The sequence below is a fragment of the Mytilus californianus genome, unplaced genomic scaffold (assembly GCF_021869535.1).
Source record: "Mytilus californianus isolate M0D057914Y unplaced genomic scaffold, xbMytCali1.0.p SCAF_7, whole genome shotgun sequence".
NCBI lineage: Eukaryota > Metazoa > Mollusca > Bivalvia > Mytilida > Mytilidae > Mytilus > Mytilus californianus.
Genome location: NW_026262723.1, coordinates 10,062,388 through 10,071,681, shown reverse-complemented (window position 1 = coordinate 10,071,681; position 9,294 = coordinate 10,062,388). Strand labels below are relative to the sequence as shown.

The following is a 9,294-nucleotide window of genomic DNA, read 5'->3' as shown; positions in this document are numbered from 1 at the left end:
TGTCGATTGGTCATGATTACAATTGTATTTTTCAAATTACTATGCAAATGTATTCTGACGTCAAAACACTGTTGGTATCGACGTGTTGAGAGCAAAATCTTTTCATTATTACTATTTCTACATTTCCTTTTGTGTATATCATTCTCGTGGAATGCGCATGGGTGTTGCAAGGCTCATTGACCTAACTCCTTTAATATCGTCCTGAACATGTCCACACTTATGAAATTCTATAAATTGCCGTCCATTAGAAAAGGATTATTGTGTGTGTTAGTTGGGTCGATCAAGAAAAAAAAATTGATTCTAAAAAACTTTAGAAAGGAAAAACATAATTTATATTCAAAATTAGGGACGATAAAAATAACGACCCTGAGATTTAAAACGTAATGTTCATGTATGTGCATGAGGAAAAAAAAAACACTCCCCCCACCCTTCAAAAAAAAAAAAATAAGAAAAAAAAACGAAACACACACACTCAGAAAACATGGAAAAGGAAGAATAGTCGGTGCATAATCATGAATACGTTTCTGCTGCCAAGGGTTTTTCACAAGTATGGTAGTTAACAGAAAAAGTTCCAGTTTCTTTTATACACCAAACAGTATATGTTATCTATTCATAAAGTAAATGCAAATGTCATAAAGTTGGGTCCAAATAGCTTTGTATTGTCCAAAATCTCGCAAGTACAAAAAAGACCGTACGAAGGTATATTTTGTATATGTTTTTGTAATTGCACAACTATTGAAAGTTGATCATGCATTCGTTCTAAAATAAAATTTAGACAAGATAAAGTTTAAAGATACTGTGAAAAAATTAGACAACCGAAATTGTTAAATCGCTTTGACGTCCGAAAAAGATAATAGTCAACACGTGATTTGTAACTTTTAAAGCTAGTTGAATGAATTTTTATGTTTAAGGAACGTGCGATATTATAAATAATTGTATATCAAAACATAACGCATACGCCAGTAAAGAATGTGCTTAAAGTAATCAAAACACAAGGTTTATTGTACTAGTTAGTCGACTTATCTGATTCAGACGTTGAGAATCTTTGGCGACCCCACAGTTTAAATGTCCATAATAAGTACGACGTGATTAATGGGCGTTACAGACGAACGTTCACCTAATCTGACCCTGTTAAATGGTGATTTGAGCGCGGCAAGAAATAGTCTCGTCCACATTGTTATGAAAACGGTAATATTTGTATCATTTCCATTACGAGAAAAAGACTTTTACTTCAGGGTGATACTCGGGAGAATCTGCTGCTCTCCTTCTATCTTTAGATGAAGAAACGGGATCGGCCGAGTTTAGACGAGTGTCTTTAACTCTACCCGGATATCTAACGTCATTTAAATCCTTAAAGTGACAATGCTCTTTTCAACCATTGTTTGTATTTTTATATAATAATGTAACAGGTTATTGTTGAATAATTATAGCATTGCAATACATGACCTTTACACAAAATCCTGCAAGGAAAAGGAAACAAGTCAGTAAATTTAACTTCATTCTTTAAATACCAATGGAAGTTTGTAAGTTTATAATTATTACTTTATATTAAAAGTACGTCAAGTTTGTACTCATTCCGTATTCAGAGAGTCAGTTTATAAACTAAATTCTTAAATGATGACAGAGGGGCAAATTGTTCTAACAATTACTATAGATTAAAGAATTACAGAAGAATTCATAGAAAATCTAGATTTAAAACGAAAGTGTTTTATATAGAACAGAAAACAAATATGAACATATATTGATTGACTGATTATTGTGAATCTGACGTCAAGTAGCAAAAGTTTCATGTATATTCATAACGAGAACAAATTAATGAAAAAAATCCAAAAGATAAGTTCATCAATGAATTGCCCGGAAAAAAGGACATGGATTTTCGCATTGACTTCCGATAGAAATGACAGTATGTTGGATAGGTACTGAAATGGTGCATTTCAATAAAACACTTACGTTAAAAGAGTTCTTGACGTGCAGGAAGAGTGGCACTCTCCCTACATTTGTGTACATGAGGTCTTATATTTAGTATCCCCGTTCATTAATGGTTCCAATTGATACTTCCCGCAAAGCCAAACGGAATCCCCTCTGTAGCATTAGTTATCTGGCGGATTGGTGAATTCCGTATTTCTATATCAACGTTGGCCCTTTGGATGGAAAATATTTTAACTGTTAACAGATCACCCCACAATGCCATGTATAGATGTAATGCAAACATATGCTTATCTTTATCTTCATTGCCGCGGGAGATTCTTGGGTCATTATAAATTAATCTGCTAAAGATATGTTTCAGCCTCTTGTACGATCAGATAAGCTAAAAGATGCATGTCAACCTAATCATTCTGATGTAACTTTGGATCGATTGGGAACTCAGGGAATAGTAAAAGGTTAATCATTTGTTTTCGAAAATCCATACTTTCTTAGGTTTTGTGTTTTATCAGAGAAGTCATCGACAGAGCTAAATGCGTGATGGCCAGGGTTTCGCCAAATGTGAATTAATTTATAACGTGTTGTTTTCAATTTTTTAAACAGCACTGGGTCGATACCTCTGCTGGTGGACTATCAGTCCCCGAGGGTATCATCAGCTCAGTACACTACCAAGAATTTACCAACGTTTTTTTGGTACATTTCTACCCTCGTACATATCAGTACTGTTCGGCAAGACTAAAAACTTGTAATGTTATACTTTCTATTAATTCAGTACTGTTTATTATTATACAAAAACTGTACAATTACTAATTCTATAAATTCAGTACTGATTTTTTCAGTACTGTTTCAATACTGATTTCGTCAGTACTGTTTCAGTACTGATTTTGTCAGTACTGTTTCAGTACTGATTTCGTCAGTACTGTTTCAGTACTGATTTCTTCAGTACTGTTTCATTATGATACTGATTAAGTCAGTACTGTATCTGTACGGAATATTTCATTACTGTTTTAAGTATATTCTTACTTTTTTTTCAGTGCATGGATTAATGTGTTCATTTAAAAAAAGATGTCATTTCTTTAAGTACGTAGCTGTGCACTTTAGTTTATTTATCTTACAATTGGTTACAATGTTTACATTTGAATGCATACAGTGATGCCAATTTGAAAATAAAAAGAACTGAAAAACTAATCAACTAGGTAATTATGTATTAATAGCAAAATTAAGGTATCGGTGGTCTTAGGTTGTTTTGTACATTTGGGTTGGGTTAAATGTTCTCTTTGACACTTACCCCGTTTCCATCCTTTTCTATACTGTGACATGTTGATGATTTCGTTATGTTTTTTTATTTCTCTGATTTTGTTTTACTTTAGGTCCAGCTCTTCAACAGTTATTTTAGCTGTTTTTTTTCTCAATATTTTGGCATTGTCAAATTTGCATCTCATTCTGGTGCGGTCAATTGATATGGTTTATGTTTTTAGTAAGTTCTTATTAATATAGGTTTTATATTTGACAATATCATATTACATGTATTTGTGTCTTGCTTGGGTCAAATCAAAACATATTTAACAAGACTTGAACATTGGAACTGGGTATATTACTTTTGAGAAGATGGATTGGTGGATGTTTTGTCATCCAGTGGCAAGTTAAGTGCATAATCAGAACGAGGACTTGATACTCAGATATAAATGATGACACTATTTTGTACTAGACCAATATTACACACTGAGCTGAATTTTTGACATGCTAGTTCACCACAAGGAGAGAATCTGCTAGAAGACATGTCATCCTAACTGGACAGGTACCTTAAGACTAAACAGTCTATGTTTTTTCTCCTTAAAAAGTTTACGCTGCATGTGTGCTGAGGGAATAATTATAATACAACCACTTTTCCAGTCCTAATTCTCATAAATACATTTCCGTTTATTTGCCCACTGTAAGGGAGCTACCATTTGATTTTTAGGGGGGGGGGGGGGGGGGGGGGGGGGGGCTAGGATGAAAAATTTTGTCCTGCATTTTTTTTTTATAGTTGTAATCTGTCCTGCCTTTTTATTTTTCACTGTGTTCGGTCCTGCTTTTTTTTTTAAAGTTTATCCTGACTTTTTTTTACCTAAAAACTCTTGTTCAGCCTATTTTTTTCAAATTTCATCCTAGCCAGTAAGAATTAATAGGTATCCTGTTAACAGGAAGTTGAATGGGTGAATTTTAAACTGCATTACTCAGTAAATCATGTTCACATGAGGACTGATGACTTTCAGGAATCTCTTGATTTGTAATTCCTCAGAAAACTGTGATGGATTTGCATATATCAGACAGACATACAGAGGTTAAAAAAGTATCAAAATCTAAAGACCGATTTCCAACAGAATGATTTTAAAATGTCTGAAGGATGTCATTTGGTACATAAATTTATAACCTTTTTGATTTTTTAGCATAAATTCCCACAAAAAGACCTTCTCCTTTCATGAAAAATGACTTAATCAAATATACCTCACATTACAAATTACATAAACTATTACAAGTTATATGGATTTGAGTTACTTTTTGAAAATATTTCAATACTAGTACTAAAAAACATGATTATTAATTTTACATTATTCCTGACAATTGTGGTCAGGTGGCTATGTATGTATGTATGTACGTAGATCCCTCCGTTTACGGAGCACCCATCGAGAGCTGCGACTGTACAGTGGAATCCGTGTAGTGACACTCCCTATCGGGATTAATGGCGATGTGTCACTAATGTACATTTGTTGACCATTAAAATACATGCTTTGCTCATCAACATTGATTTTTTTGTTAACTGAATAAAACAAGATGAAGATCTCAAATGTTTAACTTTCTCTTTTTATCTACTGTATTCACTTCCATTGCAAGTACAACAAACAGTAATCTTAAGAATGAACAGCATGATATAGTTACATGTAAAATTTCTCTCTCAATTTAATGTTTTTAATCACTGTTTCATAATTCTGCTTCAGTGTTATTTTGCACTGCTCTTCCAATGCATGTGATATCACATATCTTCGCCAACTTGTTTCTGAAAAATAAAAGGTTGATTATAACACTGTCAGATTTCAATGTTATCATGTTTGTTAAAGTCCAATAATAAGGTCAACTATAGGTCAACCATAACATAATATGTATAGTGTACATGCATTGCTAAAGGTGGTATTACGTAAATAAAGGTTCATATTATCATGGAGAAAAATGAAAAAAGAATGGAATAATCATTTATGGGTTACCTACTTGAAAACTGATCTAATACGATTGGGAGAAAAATTTTAGCGCCCCAAGTCTGGGTTGGCAAATTTCCATGTTTTCAATATAGGCTGCTCTCTGACATTCTTAAATGGTTTTGTTATAAATTATGCCGTTAACTTTTCTAAATTGAATTGTTTCATATTTTTCATGTCTTCGTCTTTTGTAGCCGACTATACGGTATGGGTTTTCTCATTGTTGAAGGCTGCACAGTTGCCTATGATTGTTAATATCCACTTCATCTGAAATTTGGTGGGTAGTTGTCTCATTGGCAATCATACAACATTTCATTATTTTATACAGCAGTTTAAAAATTTTAAAAAAGTATTCTTCTTGTTGAATTTTTCATTATTTGTAACAGTGGCAATTCTGATTGAATTATCATTTCAATCTGTAATCCAGTTTCAGAGAAGGAGATATTTGTTTAGATTTCCTTTAGGTTCATATGTTAAACTATGTCCTGATGTGACACTCATCTTTGGATCGGCACCAAAACAAAACATAATCTGATCATTCGAGCACAATATCAATGCAATCTGTCAAACAGTTAACTGAGGTTTTGTGTACGGATATGTACTTCCTATAGGATTCTTTGTTAACCATATTGACATCTTTCAATTGTTGAATGCTGCTCTCTATTCTTTTGAATTAATCGTTGTTGGTTTGTTGTCTCATGAGCGCACTAGTTTTTTAGTTGCTGATCTATGCCTTTATTTTCCTCATAGACTTATTCTTTTTGTTCTGGTGGGATCCATTTTTGGAAACCTATAACAATTGATACTGCATCAAATATTTTGCATCAATTTGTAAAAAGTTGTAATTCCCAACATGCTTTTTATGGTATTATTTATGAACCTAATACTTTATAAATTGTCATTTGAAAAAGTACATCATGAGAGAAAGATTGTATCGAAGTGTTACAAAGTTCTGTCAAGTGGTTCATGAGCAATTGATGACACATGGGACATAATGACAAAAGGACAGACTCCCCCATCATTAAATACATGTACCATAGCCTTTAGCAGGTGGGTTAAGTCGCCACATACACGAACAGGAATAAAAGTGCCTGTCCTAATTCAGGAATCTTTGGGAAATAGTGGTCAATTGAAATATTATAACACATTTATATAACAAGAGTGTCCACGCTGAAATGTCGTGCCTGCTTTACTGACCATGCACTATTTCTTTTGAAAGTTTAATGCATAAAAGTACCACAGAAACTTGACATGTTCAATGATCCATGACAATGAAATTAGAGTCTGTCAAATTATGACAGTCAATTCTATAATCATAGATTAGACAGTCCATATATCACGATAATGACCAGTTTTTCAATAACTATTATATAATTAAATTGTTTTGAACATGCATGTAATATTTGCCACTGGACATTAAGCACATTTTGAATACATGTATTGTAAGTACTTTATGAATATGTTAGTATTTTTGAGGACTCTCACTGACTCAGTAGGATTATTTTTATATAATGGGATTATCCTCTTGAAATAAAGATTATTTATACGAAATTTTGTTCAATAATTATGTGTCGGATTATTAGGGTGTCGGTTCATTGGGTCGTCGGACTTTTGGGGTGTCGGACTAATGGAGCCTTGAACCGACATAAATTCAATCATTGACCAATAAAAAAAAATATATTTCTACAAAGTGTATGTACATGATCTCTTCATATAAATTTCACATGCAGTTTCCCTTGTAGTATGAAAACCAGGACAAGACCTGTTCAAACAGGAAGATTAAGAAAGCAAAGAAAACTGTGCACTTTATAAAAGGGTCTGGATGGGGTTTCTTCATTTCTGTATTCTTTAATATTTTATACCATTTTCACTATTTATTATAAATTTTGCCTGTTATTCTCTTTTCTTTATATTCAAGCACCATATTATTCTCTATTTTTCATGGCTACTTCATAAAGACAACAAAGGGACTGATATGAAAGCCTGCCATTCTAAAGTTGCATTAAATCCGTGAAAAAAGAAGGGACATTGGATAATTGTCTGTTTTCTGTTTCTTGGTCTTTTCTCACTTGCCGTTGGAGGCAAAATTCATGTCTCTTTAGTTTGTATCTTATTATAAAAGAATATAGGTGAAAAATATAATCCCGCTAACATGTTTAACACCGCCACATTCTGTATGTATGTGACTGTCCCAAGTCAGGAGCCTGTAATTCAGTGGTTGTCGTTTGTTGGTGTGTTACATAATACTATTTGTTTTTTGTTCATTTTTTTTGTACATAAATTAAGCTGTTAGTTTTTTCGTTTGAATTGTTTTACATTTGTCATTTCGGGGCCTTTTATAGCTGACTATGCGGTATGGGCTTTGATCATTGTTGATGGCCGTACGGTGACCTATAGTTGTTAATTTCTGTGTCATTTCGACATTTGGTCTCTTGTGTAGAGTTGTTTCATTGGCAAACATACCACATCTTCTTTTTTATAAACAAATATATGCAAGTCTAACGTTCTGTTACCCCTTATGGAACCCGTTTGAACTAAATTCCAAAGGAAAGTCATTTTTTGAGATAATAATTTTTTTGTCTTACACATAAATGTCAACATGTATGTGAACCAAATGTACACACATTTATTGTTTGTTTGAAAAGGCAATTTGGGTGAATACAGTTGTGAATTTGACTGCATACGTCTGACGTTAACGGAATCAAAAAGGTAGACTCTAAGGTAATTTTATACTGTAACTTTATGTGCTAAACCGTTATATAATCCAGATGACACTGAGGAAAAAATCATTCATTGACATTGTTAATATTCTATTCTTTTCGTTTTTTTTTTGGGATGTATTTTTCTTAATAATTACATGCATGAAGTGTGTATTTATGTTCAGAAAAATAATTAGAGTGAGGTGCACATATTCGCCGGGGACACAATTTCGCCGTTTTATGATTTTGAGGTGTAAAAACTTCAAAGGATGGATGAAATGGAAGAAATATGACGGTAAATTATATTTTTATAACAAATATGATTATTTTTTAAACTTAGACAAAATTTTGGCACTCAGCGCAAAGGACCAAAAAAAACGGACAACGTTTTGATAAATATTGTTTTAAGCTGCAGTTATGTTGTTTTAAATAGATGTGTAAAAATGGCGAATATGTGTTCCCCTTTGACAAAACATCAGGAAATTTCAAATTGCCTTTAATCTAACTTTTCAGATGAATTTTTTTCAAAGAAACACGTTTTCAAGCTAAGAATATTTTTCTTTTGATGTTATCTTCATATAGAAATATCAGTATACTTCAAAAACATAAAGACCTGAACATAAACTGCAGAAAACATGGAAAATTATGGCGAAAATGAGCACCCCACTCTACTGACTTAGCACTAAAAAAGTGCATTGAAATAGGATCAAATAGGCCTAGTTTTTTGTCGAAATAGAAGACAAAATATAAGAAATTATATCAGGATGTTCACAAAAAAAAAAAACGAGTAAAAGTATGATTTCTTAAGTTTGTAAAACTTACATGAACAATAGCAATTCGTAGACGATTCGAAAAGGACCCTTCATCTCTGACTTGTCGTGGAAATCGTCTGTTTCTATAACTTTAAGACTTTTTGCAAGTGGCTTGTAGAACAATATTTTCTCTGCTGTAGTCTCAAAATCTTGCCGTCCTCTTGCTGAGTTTTTGTCTTGCTTTGTCGCACCAAAAGCATATTGACGTTTCATATCTGTGACGTTGCAAAACTTGTGCCTCTCTGTAGAACAGCGCTTTCCCGCCGTCCATAATTTTTCCCGCGTCAATTGAGCCGTAATTATGAAAAGCGATGTAAAAGTAATTTTATGAAAACTATTGCTCTAAGATTGTTATAAACGATGTTTTTAATACAACATTATTTAAAAATACAACTTTTAACCTTGAAATATAGTTGTTTTTTTTTTATCTTTCTTGTCTTTATAAAAAAAAATGAAAATAATATACCCATTGCTACTAGCCGTTTATAAGCGCTTTTGTTTTATCTTTGTCAAGTGAAATGCATAACTGATTCTTAACCAAGTTGGCAAGTATTTCATGCAATATTTAGGACGTATGAAATTTAATGTACAATAAATCTGTTGCTCAGTGGGTCCTACAAAGTAAAA

The 9,294-nt window shown here is 32.7% G+C and overlaps 1 long non-coding RNA gene across 1 annotated transcript; it reads right to left on the bottom strand.

The window, feature by feature from the left end:
* Positions 1-4,749: 4,749 nt before the first annotated feature.
* On the bottom strand, positions 4,750-9,053 carry LOC127710159 (uncharacterized). The gene is made up of 2 exons (XR_007986015.1): positions 8,678-9,053; positions 4,750-4,960 (listed from the first exon to the last, which is right to left on the bottom strand). It is a non-coding gene; the product is annotated as an uncharacterized LOC127710159 (long non-coding RNA).
* Between the last annotated feature and the right edge of the window lie 241 nt (positions 9,054-9,294).